We start from the raw sequence: 18,815 nt of genomic DNA, 5'->3' as shown, positions 1-18,815 counted from the left end.
GAACAGATATTTTTGACGTAGTGTATTTTGGACCTTATGACCAAGATTTTTCCCTATTCCCTTTTTATTGGTCATTTACTGATCAAAGGTGCCTTTCAAAAAATAAACATTGGGCACTTTTATTGCGTAATTGTTTAAGGTGATCCTAACACTACAATGAAAAATGACTTAAAATCAGGTTCCTTTTCTTAGAAGTTTTAGTTTAAAGTCTTTCGTTTTAAGTTTCATACATTTTCTATAGTGCAGTCCTCTTTTATAACACCGGCATGATGACAACAAGGGTTTATACCACATGTGCATCATAAGTCTTGTGATTGTGCTCTGTTTTTAAATTTTTCCTTGTTATTGGTACAAGTTTCTAAGTAAGAGTTTATGGCTATTAAGGTTTTCTGGGTTGCTGAATGTCTTCCTGGCATTATTTTTTTGTTTTGATTTTTTCTTCATGTAGTTAATTATTATTTGTGTCTTTCACTTGATGCCATGTTGGTTTTGTGGTGTCTGTTTAGTTGTGCCTTGGTTGCCAGCATGTTGCTAGGGATTTCATTGGCAATGTGTAGCAGGTGATGTCACCGTAGTGACGGCTTAAAAGGTCAGTCTTGCGCATAACCAGATTGTCTGAGATTCGGACAAAGACTGTGATGTAGCAAGTGTGTTTTGTCTTTGGTTTCCTGGTATAAAGAATCATTGGCTTGAAGTTCAAATGCAATTTAGGGTTTTGTTTTTGTATGGTGAAAGAGCAAATTGATTACTCAGTTACAAAATAAGACTTGTTTTTGAGTCATATTTCTTCTTCTGTTCTCAATTTAAATTCCTCTGCTCGTCAAACAATAAACCTAGTATTTATAGCTTTAAAATGGCGATTCTCATGCTGAGAACAGGTGAATCACTTATGCATTGATTCTATCAAAGAAGAAACAAAACATGTAAACAGTAAAAGTGAATGCTAAATAACAGACAACTAAATAAGGGCTGTCATAATTGAGACAGAAATTATACCTTTTCAAATTAAATATTAAAAATTTAGTTTTCTTTTTATTTTTTTGCCTTTTGGATGATGAATGTTAATACAAATCATCATTCCACCATTTTGGGCTTTGTTTGCTATAACACCGAGTGTTTCTTTATGATACTGTATATCAGGGTATGGTCATCCCATATCTTATTTAACTTTATGTAACATTGAGCTGTGGGTTTCATCATTGTCCAGCCTTTGTTCACAAAGGAAATATCTTTTCTTAAGTTGTTTTTTAATTTGTTTATTGTTTTCACCCAGTGGCCAATGAGTCTTTTTGGTCTGTTTTCTGATTTCTTTGCTCTGTCATGATGGTTCTTATTGAATTGCTCCAAAGTAAGACCACTGCCTCATCTGTCCTGTATGAATAGACCAAGCTGGTTAAAATGCAGGCCTAGAAGATGGCACAACTATGAGAGTATCTATCTATCTGTCTATCTATCAATCATATAGTGCCTTCATATCTATCTATCTATCTATCTATCTATCTATCTATCTATCTATCTATCTATCTATCTATCTATTATATTATATTTGGTTAAAGATGTACACTATTTTTGGACTTTTTCAAATTTTATTTTTCTAAATGTTGTAATTGTAATCTTCAAAACTGAGAATCCTTAACATTGACAGATACGAAGTACAGAAAACTTAATTCAAAATTCTACAGATGTGTTTTTAATATACTACAAATAAAAATAAAATTAGCTATTTCCTGTTCATTCATTTCATAGTAACTTATTGTAATCATCTATACTCCAAATAATCCATCCATCCATTTTCTAACCCGCTTAATCCGAACACAGGGTCACGGGGGTCTGCCGGAGCCAATCCCAGCCAACACAGGGCACAAGGCAGGAACCAATCCTGGGCAGGGTGCCAACCCACCACAGTACTCCAAATAAGTCTAAATATTTTTGCTCAAATTATGAGAAAGGATACCTGCTGAAGAAAGTTCTCATGTTCTCAAAGATCAAAGTAGAAACAGAAAAAAAATGGACGGATGCCATTGTGGTAGATAAAATTTTACACTAAAAATTGATAGAAACCATTGCTGAGTGAAATGATTGAACAACATTTGTCCACCATGTCTTTAAAATGAGTAAATGGATGATTCATCGTATGAATATTATACTGTTTACTATTCACCTAAAATTTTAAGCTTTCTTGTTTATTTCATTGTCAATATGGAGTCTTCAAACAAAATATTTCTGAAATTAAGGAGACTGTTTTCAGGAATGATACTGAAAAGCATCAGACTTGTTAAATGGACTTCAATTTGTAGATTCTAAATGGTTAATGACAGCGAGGTCATACGGTATTGAGGTGTCCTTTGTGCAGTCCCATGACCGGGTCCATTTGATTGGCAGTCCAACTCCATATTCCTTTCTTATTTTAAGTGCATTTCTAATGAAAAGAAAGCCCCTCAGTATCTCCACTTAACCTGGAAGTGCAGAGGCGGCTCCTCCAATTAACCCCAGAGCCACACACGTCGCAGTAACATCAAAGTCTTGCATTTGCAGAGGAGCTGCAGCCTTCTTCTTTTACTGTGCATTGAACCAGTTGCTGACAATTTTATTCTTTATTTCTTTTTGGTTAATTTCAAAGCAGATCTGAGTGGTAAATGTTGCATAACCAATAAATCCTGCAGCTAAGTTTAGGGAGACACTTAGCAGATTTACAGTGCTGGAGATTTTCATTGAGGTTTCAGACAACTGAAAAGCAAACTTGACAATAAAAATATATTGGCAAATTTCCTTTTCTTTAGGACAAAATAAGGCTGATTTGCAGTTTGTTTTTTTTTTTTTCTAACCTGACAATGCCCTCATAATTGCATTCTTATACACATACTACAAAATAGCCATGCACACAAAAGCAAAGAGACTGTTCTGAATGTCCCATCCACCACACTTGTATAAGCACATTGAACAAAAACAAAAGGATCAGAAGCCACCCAGATACAAAACATATCTCATGTAATTCTTTGATAAACTGGTGCAACATCTGGAGTTGGACCCAGTGCTGCTAGGTTAGAATCTTGATGGATGGATGGATGAATGGATGGATAAGTGGGTTAAATACAAATTGCTCAACAAGGCATAAACACAATGTGGATAACAGCAGTTGGCACAGACACAAATCAAACACAGTCATTCTTACAATAGTTTACTTCAATATAACGAAAGTTATTTTCAAGATCAAACTTTGCCAAAAATGTCCCGAGTTTCTTTCTCACGCCTCACCCAGCTCTTCCAGAGTGATGCACTCATGACTTTGGCACATGCTGTTCTGCTGGCCTGCTCAGTGTTCAACTGGCAGTGAAAGAAAGCTTAGTGCCAACAAATGCTTCTCTGGTAGTGGTAAGTACTGAATGTGGAAAAAAAAAGTTATTTTTTGGCATGATGATAATTGGTATATACTGTATAGGCTGATTCTGCTGTTGAGTTTCAGTTTGGAAATATAAAATATAAAATATAAAAAAAATAAATACACACTGATGCAGCTTATACAGTATAAGACAAAATTATTAATATTTAAAACCTGGCTTAAAGACTGTGAAATGAAAATTCTGGAAAAACAAAATTCTTGTTGCCAACTTTTGTGCATTCAGGAAATAAATCATATATCTGTCCAAAATTAAATTCACTTACTCGAGTAAATGAAAGTAAATCATATTCATTAAAATAAATAACACTTTTTCCTCATCTCATTCCATATTTGTTTAACCATTTTTAATAACAGCTTCATTGTTTAATTTCTGGAAAATTAGATGAATCCATTGAAACCAGAACCCTTGGATCTAATGAGCACTTTTGCAAAGGATGCAATGGGATACCAGAAGTGTAATCTGTTGCTGTTTACTTGTGCAGTACTAGTCGAGGAGTAAAACTAAATTCATAACACTGATCTTTATGATGCTGAAGGGTCCCATTGCAATGATAAAGACTCCCGCACAAAGTATCGATTCAACATTATTAGTATAACAATATTTATTTGCTTATCCAGTCACTCACATATCGATATCACCTCATAGGTGGTCAGTTTAGAGTCACAGGCAGGCACGTCTTTGGGATGTGGAAGGTAAGAGGAGTACATGAAGAAAAACCCAATGCATGAATGATGTGAACGTGCAGACTCTATATAGACATTGAACCCTGAACCTGTAAGGTAGCAACACTAACTCCTGCACTGCATTACCTCATATAAGAACCATTTCTGTAAAAATATACACTGCTTTGCATATGTATATGCAGTTGTTTATATTATGAAATGAAATGCAAATAGTGTATGTTTTAGAAGAAAGATGTATTGTTAATGTAAAGGTGTAGTTTTTTTGTGGATGTTAGGAAGGCAAAGAAGTATAGGGATGTAGAGTATTTTCTTTTGAGTGATATCATTTCTTTGTATGCTCCATTAGTCTGACCTGCAACAAGCTTTAACACTGTAAAGAGGGATCGGCAAAATTATTACTGTTGAGCAGGACTTAGAGCAACATTTTTCTGAAAGCTCCATTACATTTCATTACATTTAAATTAAGAAAGGCTGGCAGGTCAGTGACATTCTTGACATTGACAAGAAGCAACAGTTAGATTAAGTTTAAAATGTTAATTATATTTGTTATATTGTCATGTAGTAAAGTTCTTTACATTTTATGGAATAACTTACGAGTGGTTTAACACTTTAGAAGTGGTACTTAACAGGGAGTTAACCTCGCTTTTTTTTATTTTATCATGTGCATGGAAAGTGCTATAGGCACAAATTACTTATTAATTTTTTTCTCACACACACTTCTATACCTTCAACATCCAAGCTTTTTGAGCTACTGGACATCTTTCGGACTTTCATGTTTTTCTATTGTTTTTTTATGTAAGCTTACGTCTTTGTGGACCTGGAGAAAGCATATGACAGGGTGCCTCGAGAGGAGTTGTGGTATTGTATGAGGAAGTCGGGAGTGGCAGAGAAGTACGTAAGAGTTGTACAGGATATGTACGAGGGAAGTGTGACCATGGTGAGGTCTGTGGTAGGAGCGACGGATGCATTCAAGTTGGAGGTGGGATTACATCAGGGATCAGCTCTGAGCCCTTTCTTATTTGCAATGGAGATGGACAGGTTGACAGACGAGATTAGACAGGAGTCCCCGTGGACTATGATGTTCACTGATGACATTGTGATCTGTAGTGAGAGTAGGGAACAGGTTGAGGAGACCCTGGAGAGGTGGAGATATGCTCTTGAGAGGAGAGGAATGAAGGTCAGTAGGAACAAGACAGAATACATGTGTGTAAATGAGAGGGAGGTCAGTGGAATGGTGAGGATGCAAGGAGTAGAGTTGGCAAAGGTGGATGAGTTTAAATACTTGGGATCAACAGTACAGAGTAATGGGGATTGTGGAAGAGAGGTGAAAAAGAGAGTGCAGGCAGGGTGGAATGGGTGAAGAAGAGTGTCAGGAGTAATTTGTGACAGGTGGGTATCAGCAAGAGTGAAAAGGAAGGTCTACAGGATGGTAGTGAGACCAGCTATGTTATATGGGTTGGAGACGGTGGCACTGACCAGAAAGCAGGAGACAGAGCTGGAGGTAGCAGAGTTAAAGATGCTAAGATTTACATTGGGTGTGAAGAGGATGGATAGGATTAGAAATCAGTACATTAGAGGGTCAGCTCAAGTTGGACAGTTGGGAGACAAAGTCAGAGAGGTGAGATTGCATTGGTTCGGACATTTGCAAAGGAGAGATGCTGAGTATATTGGGAGAAGGATGCTAAGGATAGAGCTGCCAGGGAAGAGGAAAAGAGGAAGGCCTAAGAGAAGGTTTATGGATTTGGTGAGAGAGGACATGCAGGTGATGGGTGTAACAGAACAAGATGCAGAGGACAGAATGATATGGAAGAAGATGATCCGCTGTGGTGACCCTTAATGGGAGGAGCCAAAAGAAGAAGAAGAAGTCATGTCTTGTGCACACTAGTCACTTGCAACACCATGTCATTATAAAAGATGACAAATTTTATCATTCCTGTAGGCTTTAAGTCAGGATACTTTTGATTAAATAATTTCCTGTACACACTAAAAACTCTGAAAAAGAAGCAAAAACTAACCGCCAAAGGACATGTCAGTCTAATTCACTCAAACCCAAGCAAACCTCCCAGATGAGGGTTTGTTGTCATTTAGCTATAATTAATTCATCATTTGGTCATATCCCATAAAGAGTAATACTGATGTCTGTCACAATATGACCAGAATAAGCAGCCTTACAGATTTTTTTTTAATAAATTTTGCAATTACAAATTACTGCATCCATTAAATAGTTGTGTTTTTTACACAACTTGTACCAACATACTATTTTTATGCATGGCTTTCCAAAAATCAATCATTATTTCAAGATAAAAAGAAATTGACATTCCACATCAATAACTACACATTGTAATTATGTGGACAATGCTAAATAATTATTAATGGTTTTAAACATCTTGGTTTGTTCTTAAAAGTAACACGTGTTATTATTATTATTTTTAAATGCATTGGCTAATTTCGTCATTCCACAAACCCTTTATCAAACTGTTGGAGGCAAGTGGTCCTACAGGAGAAAGTGTCACCTACTTCACACTGATAGCATCTTTAGGATTATGTGTGCTGTACCCAGGATGACATTCTTCTGAAGTATTTTACCAGTGATATTAATTAGAATCCTGCTAATATGATTTTCAACACCCTTCATGAACTCTTATGACCGTCTTGTGTTGTCATTTTTGTCACATCCTAGTGATCTTCATATTAAGATCCTTCTATTTAGACAATTTCCAGAAGAATTTCACACATACATTTATCTAAAGATATAGCTACATTTAAGAGCCAAATTATTATTATTATTATTATTATTATTATTATTATTATCATTATTATTATTCCTACAGAGTTTTTCTTAACATTACAGGTTGAAAAGGACCAACCAATGCCAGATAGGGTGCAAGTGTTATTTGTGGCCCACTTCCGACGTCTAGGAGACAGGAGTATAATGGGCTATCCTAGACAGAACAATACACTAAAGAATCCATCCATCCATCCATTTTCTAACCCGCTGAATCCGAATAGGGTCACGGGGGTCTGCCGGAGCCAATCCCAGCCAACACAGGGCACACGGCAGGAACCAATCCTGGGCAGGGTGCCAACCTACCGCAGGACACACACAAACACACCCATCACACACTAGGGCCAATTCAAAATCGCCAATCCACCTAACCTGCATGTTTTTGGATTGTGGGAGGAAACCGGAGTGCCCGGAGGAAACCCACACAGACACGGGGAGAACATGCAAACTCCATGCAGGGAGGACCCGGGAAGCGAACCCAGGTATCCTAACTGCGAGGCAGCAGCGCTACCACTGCGCCACCCACACTAAAGAATACTGTTATTAATTCTCAAAGACTGTCACAGGAATTCCAAAGCCTTAAGCCATTGTTCTACTTTAAGCAATCAGTTGTAATTGTGCCGTGTCAAGTATTCTTTCTTTGATTTGAGCGGTGTCTAGTGCTATGATACCCTGTTCCTGTGTTTAGCTCACTTTACCACGAGTGCTCTAGGCACTTGTTGAACCCGATTTTGATCCTTTCTAAAGCCCTGGTTACTTTCATAATTGTTTCCTCATCCAACATATTACTGCATCAATGTAAATTAATTTTCCTCTTTCTTTTCTATGTTGGCATTTTGTTATGCATATGTATTATATGTCATTCAGTCCATTCATTTTTATGAATCAACCTCATCTAATTCTAGTATTGCAAAAAACCAATGGCTGCTCAGACAGCAATGAGTACAAGGCAGGACTAGTTAAGGATTAGTTCGGTCTTAGCAGCACACACTCAGGTATGCATTTAGTCTCACTTGCAGAGATAATTCTGACTTTTTGAAATCAAACTAACATGAATATCTTTTGAAAATCTGAGAAAAAAAACTGTCCATTTTTTTCTGTTGATTAATTTTCCAACTCATTCTATTTTAACAAGACCTAATGTAGGCAAGCAGCAAACCCTGGAAAAGGTCCTAGTCCATCATAGGCCATACTTATTCACTCAATAATATTCAGTCACACTAGTTCAATCTTTGTGGCTTGGAAAGAGAACTATATTATTGTTATTATTATTATTATTATTATTATTATTGTTGTTATTATTGTTAGTAGTAGTAGTAGTAGTATTGGTTTTGTTGATGTTATTATTCATCCAAATTTTGAGCTTCCTTAACGAAATTTTGTGTAGCAGTTGGAGTTTATCCTTGCAACATAAGATGGAAGACAGGAGTCAACCCTGGGTATGTTGCCAGTCTATTTCAGGTTTGTTGTTAACATACATACAACTATAAACTATTCAATTAATACTTTTATCCAAGAAGGATTAGAAAATGTGTTGCTTTTCAAGATGACCGCTACCAAGTACAGCATTCACACGCTCATGTCTTTATTTTATCTATTTTTAAAGCCAGCCATTTTCATTGCAGGACCTTAGGGAGCTGAAGCCTTTCTCTATAGTATTGGAAACAAGTTAAAAATCAGCTGTAGGGAATAAAACCCTGTCACAGGATACACACTTCCTCAGACCTGACCCATTTATATATATACATGTCTATAGGATGTGTGATGTAACTGGAGTATTTGGGGAAAATAAATGCAGACCCAGGTAAAATATGCAGACAGATAAGGCTAAGAAGTGAATCAGTAATAATTCCATAATAAACTACACAACATGTAATTTTTCACTTGTTTATTGTTTAATATGAGATTTTATTTTCAGTGTTCTTTCTTCTAACTCTTTAAAGATGGAGGAAATCAATATAAAGTTATGGCCACAAATATGCAAGCTGAAACATGTGTGTCTGCTCTAGGAAAGTGTGGATGAATAGATATGAGCATTTTTCTGTCATGTAGGAAACCTGTGTTCAGTAATATTTTGAAAATCAACAAAGTATATTAAGGACTAATAACAAGTGATGCATGGATAAGTGCAAATTTTATTCTACAAGAATCAGGGCTGTCTTAACACATGGGCACGCTGGGCAGTTGCCCAGGGGCCAATCGAGAATAGGGGCCTCATGCTAATCTATGTATGCTGTGACTTGCTGAGTGGTTGTGTAGTTAGGGGTCCCAGTGCACTGCTTTGCCCAGGGGCCTATAATGCTGTTACGATGGCTCTGACAAGAATAGCAATTTTTTTTCTTCTACAAAAAGGCAATTCATGCAGTCAAAGTCAAACTCATAAAACCCAAATGAAAACAGCTATATCACATTGATGAATCCAACAATATAAAAGGTAATTTTGCATTGTATGTTTTATTTTTTGCAAAGAAAATCTTGCGACTTAAGCAAAAAAACTGCAGTAATGGAAATCAGGAATGGACTGTCCATATGGACTACTGGGAATATTTATTCCAAAGTCACTTCAATAAGGAACAGCAACACGTAAGAAAATCATCAGCTTATAGGGCTGCATTGGGATCACAAATTATAAGTGTTCAGTCCAGTACCAGGTTTACTGCACCTATAATGGCATGCAAGTCAAGACAGTTCATCAATACAGTCAAATTAATAAACGTTTCAAATGATTTATTAAGCAGTGCTGAGGGCAAAAGTAGAACGTTTTTCAAACATGGTGTTAACATCTGGTACTCAAAAAAGACAATGTCATAGTTAGGAGACTTTTCTTGATTTCATTTACTCTAGTTTAGTGCATACCTCACAGTTAAGAGACCCAGGTTAGCTTCCCATGCCCTCTCTGCGTGGAGTTTGCATGTTCACCTCATGTCTGCATGGGTTGCCTCCAGGTGTTCTGCTTTCCTCCCACAGTTCAAAGACAGACAGGTTAGGTGTATTGGCGATTCTAAATTGTTCCTAGTGTGTGCTTGGTCTGTGTGTGTCTGTGTGTGTGTGTGCCCTGCGGTGGACTGGTGCCCTGCCCGGGGTTTGTTTCCTGCCTTCCACCGTGTGTTGGCTGGAATTGGGTCCAGCAGACCCCAGTAAGCCTGTAGTTAGGATATACAGTAGTGGTTCGGATAATGGATGGATGGATGGATGAATGGATAGTTTAGTGCAGCCAATGATCTTAACTATTTCATACTTTATTTTACAAGGATGTCAACTTTCAACTTTTAGCTTGGACTAACTTTGTCCACATGTTAGATCCTAACACATTATTAATTTTTTTAGTGCAGCATCTGCAGAACAGAGCTGGTTAAAGGCAAGAGGACAAAGCAAGAGAAGCAACAACTATTTGTTTTGGACATTTGGGTGAAGAAAGGGGCAGATCTGTGAGCTGATCACTACTTTGTAGTGATTCAATGGATTCAAAGCAAGGAGTGTAGGCCAGATAGACCAAGGAAGTCTAGACTAAGGCTTCCTTTTGTAATGTGTTCAACTCCAACCTCCAAAAGAGCATGTGCAGAATGAGGTCATGGTTATTGAGTTCAAGTGGACCCTGCTCCAGACCTAAAGCTGCAGTCTTAAAGAGGGTTGTGGCATCTCCCTGGCGGCAACCCTAGGACCCAACTGTAGACACCAGAGGTGAGGAAAGATGTCAAACTGAAGAAGGTGGCCTTCATTTATTTGCTCTCTGTGAGATCTCCTGACTCGGTTCAGAGGTACCAACAGGCTAAGAGGACTGCTGAAAAGGTGGCTGTGGAAGCAAAAGTTTGAGCAAGTGAGAAGTTTGGAAAGACCATGGAAAAAGACTGTCAGATAGACTAAAGATTGTTCAGGCAAAGTGTTCAACACCTCAGGGGGGAGGCATGACCTTGCTTAGACTGTGTTAAGCAAGGATGAGACGTGCTGACCTCCTCTGGGAAAAGTGTTCAGAAGTGGAAGGAACATTTTGAGGAACTCATTAACCTGGTGGACATGCCCTCCTATCTGGAGACCTTGGGTATGTCCAGTGGAGTAGATCCCATCACTGTTGCTGAAGTCACTTGATGGTAAGGCTGCTGGAAAATCCAGTTAGAGATGTTGAAATTTTTGGGATAGCATGACTATTCTATTCAATGTTACATGGAAGGTGGGTAAAGCACCCTTGGAAAAACAGACTAGTGTGATGGAACCCATATTTAAAAAAGAATCACACTCCACAGCCTCCCTGGTAAGGCATATGCAAGGGTACTGGAGAGAAATATCTATCCGATAGTTGAGCCAAATATGCAGAAGGAACACTATGGATTCCACCCTGGCTGTGGAACAGTAGACCAGCTCTTCTCGTTGGCTCTGTTGCTGAAGAATGTAAAGGAGTATGGTAACACAGTCTTCATGTGTTTTGTAGATCTGGGAATGGTATATGACCATGTGTCATGGCATGTGTTGTGGGAAGTGCTGCAAGAATATGCGGTAACAGGGTAACTCTTGTTTACTTTTGTTCCGTATATGAACTCAGGAAGAGATGTGTCTGAATATTTGGCGTTAAGTGGAATTTATTCACTGTGTGTGTTGGTCCCCATTGAGGCTGTGTCTTGACACAACTCCTGTTTGTGGTTTTCCTGAACAGGATATCAAGGTTCAGCCAAGAATGTGAGGCTGTCCAGTTAAAGAGGTTAGGGGTAGTTATGTTGCTTTATGCAGATGATGTTGTCCTATTTGCCTCATCTGACTAAGACCGTCAGCATGAACTTGAGTAATTTGCTGAGTAAAATGTGAAGCAGCAAGGAGGAGGATCACGACCTCCAAATGTGAAGTCATGGTCTGCCCTAGGAAAAGAGTGTATTACTCTCTCCATTTGAGGGGGAATAACTATCCTTAGTGAAGGAGTTCTTGTTTATTAATGACAAAAAAGCAGAACATGAAATGTACCATTGCAGGTGCTATACTGATCCATGCTGGTAAAGCAGGAGGTCAGTTCAAAGACAATGCTCCTGTTTTACCAATTGATCCACATCCCTCTCCTCAGCTATGGTCATGAGCTATGGGTAATGACCATAATAATAATAATAAGAAGAAGAAGAAGAATTCATTACATTTATTTAGCACTTTTCAAGGTACTCAAAGTCCTTTACACAGAGAGTGGGGAGCCACTTCAACCACCACTAATTTGCGGCATCCACCTGGATGACTGGTGACAGCAGCCATGTTGTGCCAGTACACTCACCACACATTAACTGTTAGGTGGTGAAGGGGTGAGAGAGATAGTGAGTTAGAGATAAAGGATGATTAGGGGCCCAGAATGACCAGGACACAGTGGACAATTTAGTCAGGACATCAGGATACATCCTAGTGTTTACGAAGGATGCCCAGGGATCTTTAATGACCACAGAGAGTTGGGACCTCAGTTTTACATCTCATCCAAAGGATGATGCCATTTTTACAATATAGTGTCCCCGTCTCTGCACTGGGGCATTGGGAGCCACAGCAGGTAGGCACCCTCTGCTGGACTCACCAACACCTCTTCCAACAGCAGTCCAAGCTTTTTCCAGGTTGGTCTTCCATTCAAGTACTGGCCAGGCCCATGCACAAAGTAATGAGAATGTGAATACAAGTGGCAGAAATGAGGTTCATTTCCCAGATGGTTGGCCTAACATCATTCATGCCAAAGATCTTCGAAAGCAGTTGTGAACAAGGTATCTTCTACTAAAGTCCACTCAAACAGAAAATCACTGTTTCACATTTGCTCAGTGTGTTTAGCATTTTCAAAGTGTGAATTTTTTTTTGTTCACGGAATGAAGGACTGGAAGCATATTCACATTAGGATTGAACATGACAGAAGCAACGTGCATGGAATATGCGTAGATACCTTTCTTCTAAGGTCAAGCAAGTCTAGTATAGCTGATTTGCTGAAGGAAAACTAACTGTCAGTTTGGAGGGAGCAAGTTAAAAAGAGACGTTTAGTTCTTGAGCGCATTATTGATATTACTAAAGTCATTGGGCTTGACTCTAAAGCTGTGTGCACACTTGAGGACACTAAAACAGACCATGTGATTTTTCTGCAGCTAATTTTACTGCTTAGTAAATATGACATGTGTCTAAAAGAGAATTTAAGTTATTGAATTTAAAACAACACAATACATGAAGCAAGGGGAAAAAAAGAAGGGTTCACTTATTTCTTTAATGTTCAAAGCTATTGTCAACATGATCACTGATGCATTCTGCAGTATCATTTGAAAGTCCATTGCCAATGATGTCTGAGGGGTTGGGATGTATTCTGTACAAACGGATACTACACAAGATATAACTCTGAAATACTGGTGTTCCATTATATTGAGATATGTGACCATAATGTGCATGAGAGACTGGTTGTTTTAGTAGATTGCAAGTAATTATCTAGTCAGTATTTTGATGATAATTGATTATGATAAAGGTATTGACAATGCAATTGATGGGGCAGCAGATATGCAGGGGAGTGGGAAAGGTTTGTCTTCTTTACTTGTATTGCAGTCATGTGATGATGTTCATCACAAATCCTTAACACCATGGGTATCATTGTTGAGAGTGCTTCCCCTACTGAACAACATTGTTGTTCTTATTTGAGAATTGTATCAGAAGATGAACATATGGAATTCTGCAACAAAAGTTGGAAACATATGCCACTAGCGACTCTCACCTATTGGTAAAACAAGGTGGTGGGCAAAAGATGCAGTTTTTTGGAAAGAGTTTGGATCATTTGACAAATCAGAGAATGCACTTTACGTCCAAGTCATTGTCACACAAGTAAAAACTGAGGAATGTATGTATGTGTGAAGGTAAAGACATATAAATAATAATAATCATAATAATGACATTACTGTCATTGCAATACAACAGTACAACAAAATTGGGATGCCATCCAGGATGAAGCTAGTAAGCAAAATAAATACCAGTTAAAAAAACAGACAAAGTTATACATGGAAGACATGCTTAACTGCTCAGTTATTTCTCACAATATTTGAGCACATGTTGCTTCACTCACAATATCTCTAAACAAGCAGAATAAAAATGCAAACCACGCACAATTTTGTAATTTTGGAGCACAAGTGCAGCTCAGAAAGAGTGCAAGAGATTTTGACTGCACCCAATCACTTTGTCTAGTGAGCAATCATGAAGTTGATGGATAAAGACGGTGAGTCAGTTGCTCAGGGTGATATTACCCAGAAAGTAGGCAGGGCAAGAGGAAAAAGCCAATGTCATGTGAATCCAGTAGTGACGGGACATTCTCAGACACAGAAACAGGTTCACAAGATTAGCAAGTTAAACTAAGACATGCTCAAGGATAGCCTTAATAGATGCTTTCTGAATAATGAGACATTGTTCTTGGATTTTCCCTGACTCAACCTCTGACGTTTCCATGAGATTCGCAGAAAATGACTGATTTACCTGCACTTGAAGAGCAAAGCAAAAGAGTGTTACTATTTGACAGCATGGCCACTACAGAGAATTTACAATTAGAACTACTGACCTTTCTGGTCCCTTACTGCAACAAGCTAAAAACCACATCTCTCCAGGAACTTGACACAACCACTGAAAAGCAAATGGAGATTGGGCAAGAACTTGATCTTCACAAAAATTGTACGTCATGCAGAAACTACACTTTGTGTTGTTACCGCACTCTACTCAAACGCAAGTTATACACAGACATATATTATGTAATTGGGCTCACCCTCAAATTAATAGTGACCCTCCCAGTCACTCCAGTGTCAATGTAAGAGGAGTTTTTCAACTCTGAAGTTCATAAAAAATGTACTGAGGAGTACGTTATCAAAGGACTGTCTGGAGGCTTTCATGTTAATGTCACCCGAAAGGGCCATCCTTTCGACTGTCAAAGCAAACCAAGCAAACAACTGGTTTGTGGAGAAAAGTGAACTCCTGTAACAACTTTTGACAGTTTAAAAGTAAGACTTTTCTTTGACATGGTTGTCGTGTTATTAGTTGTGCATTTATTGATTTTTTAAAGATTTACATTATGACATCATTCCTGCAATTACAGCTGTATGTAGCATGGGCTGAATAGATTCACTAAGATGGATGTCAGCTTTTGCTTGTTTTTGTATTTGTAATGGTTTGGTTACTCTGCTCATATCAAAACTATGGACTTTACTTTTACGGTGAGCACATGAGCTCTCTTCATTGTCTTTGATTATTTTTGTGTACAATGGGAGTGAAATGACACGCAGATCAATCCACTTATCATACAGAGCCATTATATTTAGTGGGCTTAAAATTTCCAGTAATAACAATAGCAATAACCCAGATTGTAACATACAGTATATATATATACAGGTACACTGCGTGGGGTGCACGGATGCTTGATGTCCAATTGAGTTTGGTAGGCCAGTCTGGATAAAAGTCCTGGACAAGTTTGTAATCTCATTCCATTCCTGATGGGTATAGTGTGTGCACATCGCGTGGATTAAAACAGTGAAATATTTCAAATGCACTGTCACTAAGACTGAATGTAAGATGATTACGTCTTTGCTAGACTCATTGTATTATACAAGTAATGCTCATAAAATAATCCAGGTAAGTATAATAATTCTTAAATCATCAAGATTTCACAGCAGTGGATATGTGTTTTCAATTTTGACCAGACTCTTATTTAGAGGGTAAATGTTGGTTGTAATTCTATTCCACTGTAAATCTGGACTCTTATTTTCCTATTTTTGTAAAGTTAAAATTAATCTGACTGATGAAATTTAGATTATCTATATGAGATATTTTTACTGTGCTTTTACTAAACTGCAAAAAAGATATATATTTTGGAAAGACACAGGTCCAAGTTACAAGACTCCTTTGCAACCATATTGGTTTACTGTAATTTTCTCCAAATTATTTGCTTAAACATACAGCATAATAGACCCATCAAATTAAGGTGCAAGACTTCTATGGACTGCAATTCATGAAAAGAATTCCTTCTATCCAATTATTTACTATGTCAGCTTTGTCCAATCACAGAAGTCCAAAGCCTATTCTGCAAATTTCAGGAAAAAGACAAGAGCAGACCTTGAACAGATCACAGGGAGAATATACACACAGTTACCGAGTTGGAAACCGAATACAGAATCCAGACAACACCATTGAAACACATGAAGAGAACTTGGGTGTACTTAATGCCATAAAAAAAGTGCAAACCATGAAAATATTCGGAGTCCACATTTTAAATTATAGTTAAACAACAATTTCCAAAAGGCATGCATCTAGGAGGTTGGGAGCATGCGCTGTTAGTGTGTTGCCAAACCCACCACATGACAAACCACCTAGTGTGGGTGACACCTCATAACCCCACTGGAACAGTGTGAGGTTTTTTAATGGAGTGCCAATCCTGCCACCAACCCCCAAATTAACCCACTGATAAAACATTCAGTCCTTGTGACCCAGCAACTGCTTAGTTAAGTTGCTAGGAACTACAACTTTCACATGGTTTTCCAAGTTAAAACATTGAAAAGAACTTGGACAAGATGAGCCCGGACATAACACAGAGTAAAACGCATTATTAGTGTGGTAATAACACAAGATAGAATTTAGACATGGGCAACCATGCAAAAATAGAAAATAGAATTTGAATATGTTGAACCTAGCAATAATACAGAATAGCTCACAGGCCTGGTCAACCTGGTTATGATACATAGTAGAACTTGAATGAGATAAGTCTGATAAAATGGACATTGGACATGGTCAGATTGTTTATAGCACAAAGAAGAACGTGGACATGGCTGGTCTAAGTGCAACATGGTCCACCTAACTATAGTACAAAGTGGAATTTAAACATGCCTGGTTTGGCATCACAGAGAAAAACTTGGGCATGGTCAGCCTGGTAATAAAATGGAGTAGAATTTGGACATGGTCAAACTGATAATAATACAGAATATATTTTGGACATGGTCAGGCTGGTTATAACACATAGTAGAACATGGACAATATGAGCCTAACCTTAGCAAAGTCTGTAATGCAATATTGTCAGGATGCCTGCTTCAGTCTGTCACCTGTACTAATAGGACAATATGGTTAGTCTGCCTTTAACACTGTCTAAAACCAACTCCATTTCATTCCTCTACTTGCTCTGTGTGGATTGTGATTCAATTAAAACTGAAATTCCTCTGTTAATAACTGCAGACCTGAGCCATCCTAAGTAGAATATAAGGGAACACAAGGCCACTGAACTGCACAGCATTTTGCTTCCATAGTATCTAGTCAGCAGCCAGAAATGATACCGAATGATAATCCTGATGAGATTTCATATAAATGAAGATCAGCATTATTAAGCCTGAGAAGAAGAATGGATTTAGTCACTTTTTTATTACCCAGGATGACTCTTTAGTCAGCCTCTCATTTGCATTAATGAGGACAGCATCGGCTTGGGTGTGACTGTCACCAGGATGTGACGTACATCAGCCTTTCATTAGCACCAATTTGGACCAGGTGCATATCATTGTCCGGCTCTTTCACATATGCAGGCAAAAAAACTAAAATGGCCATTCTGTGTGGTGAACACTGTGCTCAGAAAGCGCAGAGGAAAAAGCAGCCTACAGAGAATCTTTGCTATTAAGAACAAAAGCATCTTGCAAAGAGTGCAAACCCTCCACAACATAAAAGAAGACCTACTTACAGTTTGAGAAGACCTTGCCTCTTCAGAACAGTTAGTCCTCACACTGGGAAACTTTTTCACTCCAGTCTGTTTGTTTCTGTAGGATTTGGAGAGAGAGAGAGAGAGAGAGTGCTCCACCCTCTAGAATCACTTTTTCACGTTCTCTGTGTAATAGTTTCCAACCTCAGCTGGAAATAATAGAAATCACCATAAAAGCAGATCTGTGTGAGCCGCCCTCGTGGGACCCGGCAGCCGTGGGGGCAGGGAGAGGGCGGCAGGATCTTGGATGGCTTGAGACACAATTGTTCTGGCCATATCTTCTGCATTTTCTAAAGTGTCTCAACATGAGCATTAACAGCCAGGTGACCCTTGACCCCTGCATGGCCATTCACGGATTAAAGTAAAACCTTTGCCTCTGCTTTATTGAAAATAAGAGGAATGCTTACTCTGCTCTCATTTGGCAGGAATAAACTGTACTGTTGGAAGGGATAAAGAAAGTCACATCATTTATGCTTGGAATGTCATGTGAAAACTAAAAAGTGAGAAAAACAGCCAACCAAGGGAGTGTGTGTGCCTGAAGTTGCCACACAGCTGATACAGATGTCACAGGCACACAGGTTTATAGGACAGGGCAAAGGTGAGGAGTGAAGCTTCAGGGAATAGTGGCAGGATACTTGCAGCTGAGGCAATAATTGTCAAATTAGGGAATGTTGAGAGACAAGTGAGCCAAACCGATTCTTTGATGGATAATATTACCCTGGCTTCCTGTTCACTTAAACTCCTCAGTTTTTGATTAACACTGCTGACCCCATATTAGTCTTTGAGACAGAAGGCAGCCTTCTTACAGGGCTACTCTCAGCAAGCAGCCATTCATTTTTTTTCCATCAACCCCTCTCTGGAACTCTGAAATAATTCTTATCTATGAAGTTTGATTGGGCCAAAATGTAAATCCAGCAAGACAACCTGCCCCTTCTCTGATATGCTTTCAAATTATAGACTCATCCTTTTCTTTGAAACACTTCCTTTTCTGGAGTTCTGTAGTCTCTCTGTATTTTTTCGCTTAGTGGACTCCACTCTAGCAGAATTATAGGATCAGGCTTAACTTTAAACTTTAGAAATCTGCAGTTAAGAATTCCAGTGTAATTGTTTGGAATGTAATAACTGAGCTATTCCTTCCTCTTGAAGCACCTCTGTAGGCCATTTGATTCCTTTAGGAAGTACTTTGTGGAACTAGTAGGGAAGGGAAGAGCTTAGTGCTGCATTGTCTTGTGTTATGATGTCACTGACAATGTGGTTGC

The 18,815-nt window shown here is 38.4% G+C and overlaps 1 protein-coding gene across 1 annotated transcript in view; it reads right to left on the bottom strand.

Annotated features, from left to right (window-relative positions):
- The window catches only part of sorbs3 (sorbin and SH3 domain containing 3), a 275,634-nt gene extending 258,033 nt beyond the window's left edge, over positions 1 to 17,601 (bottom strand). Inside the window, exon 1 of the mRNA XM_039769617.1 lies at positions 17,539 to 17,601. The gene's annotated coding sequence lies outside the window, so the exon portion shown is untranslated. The remainder of the gene's footprint in view (positions 1 to 17,538) is intronic.
- Between the last annotated feature and the right edge of the window lie 1,214 nt (positions 17,602 to 18,815).

Source organism: Polypterus senegalus, chromosome 11, assembly GCF_016835505.1.
Source record: "Polypterus senegalus isolate Bchr_013 chromosome 11, ASM1683550v1, whole genome shotgun sequence".
Taxonomy (NCBI): Eukaryota; Metazoa; Chordata; class Cladistia; order Polypteriformes; family Polypteridae; genus Polypterus; species Polypterus senegalus.
This window is presented reverse-complemented; position numbering and strand designations above follow the sequence as displayed.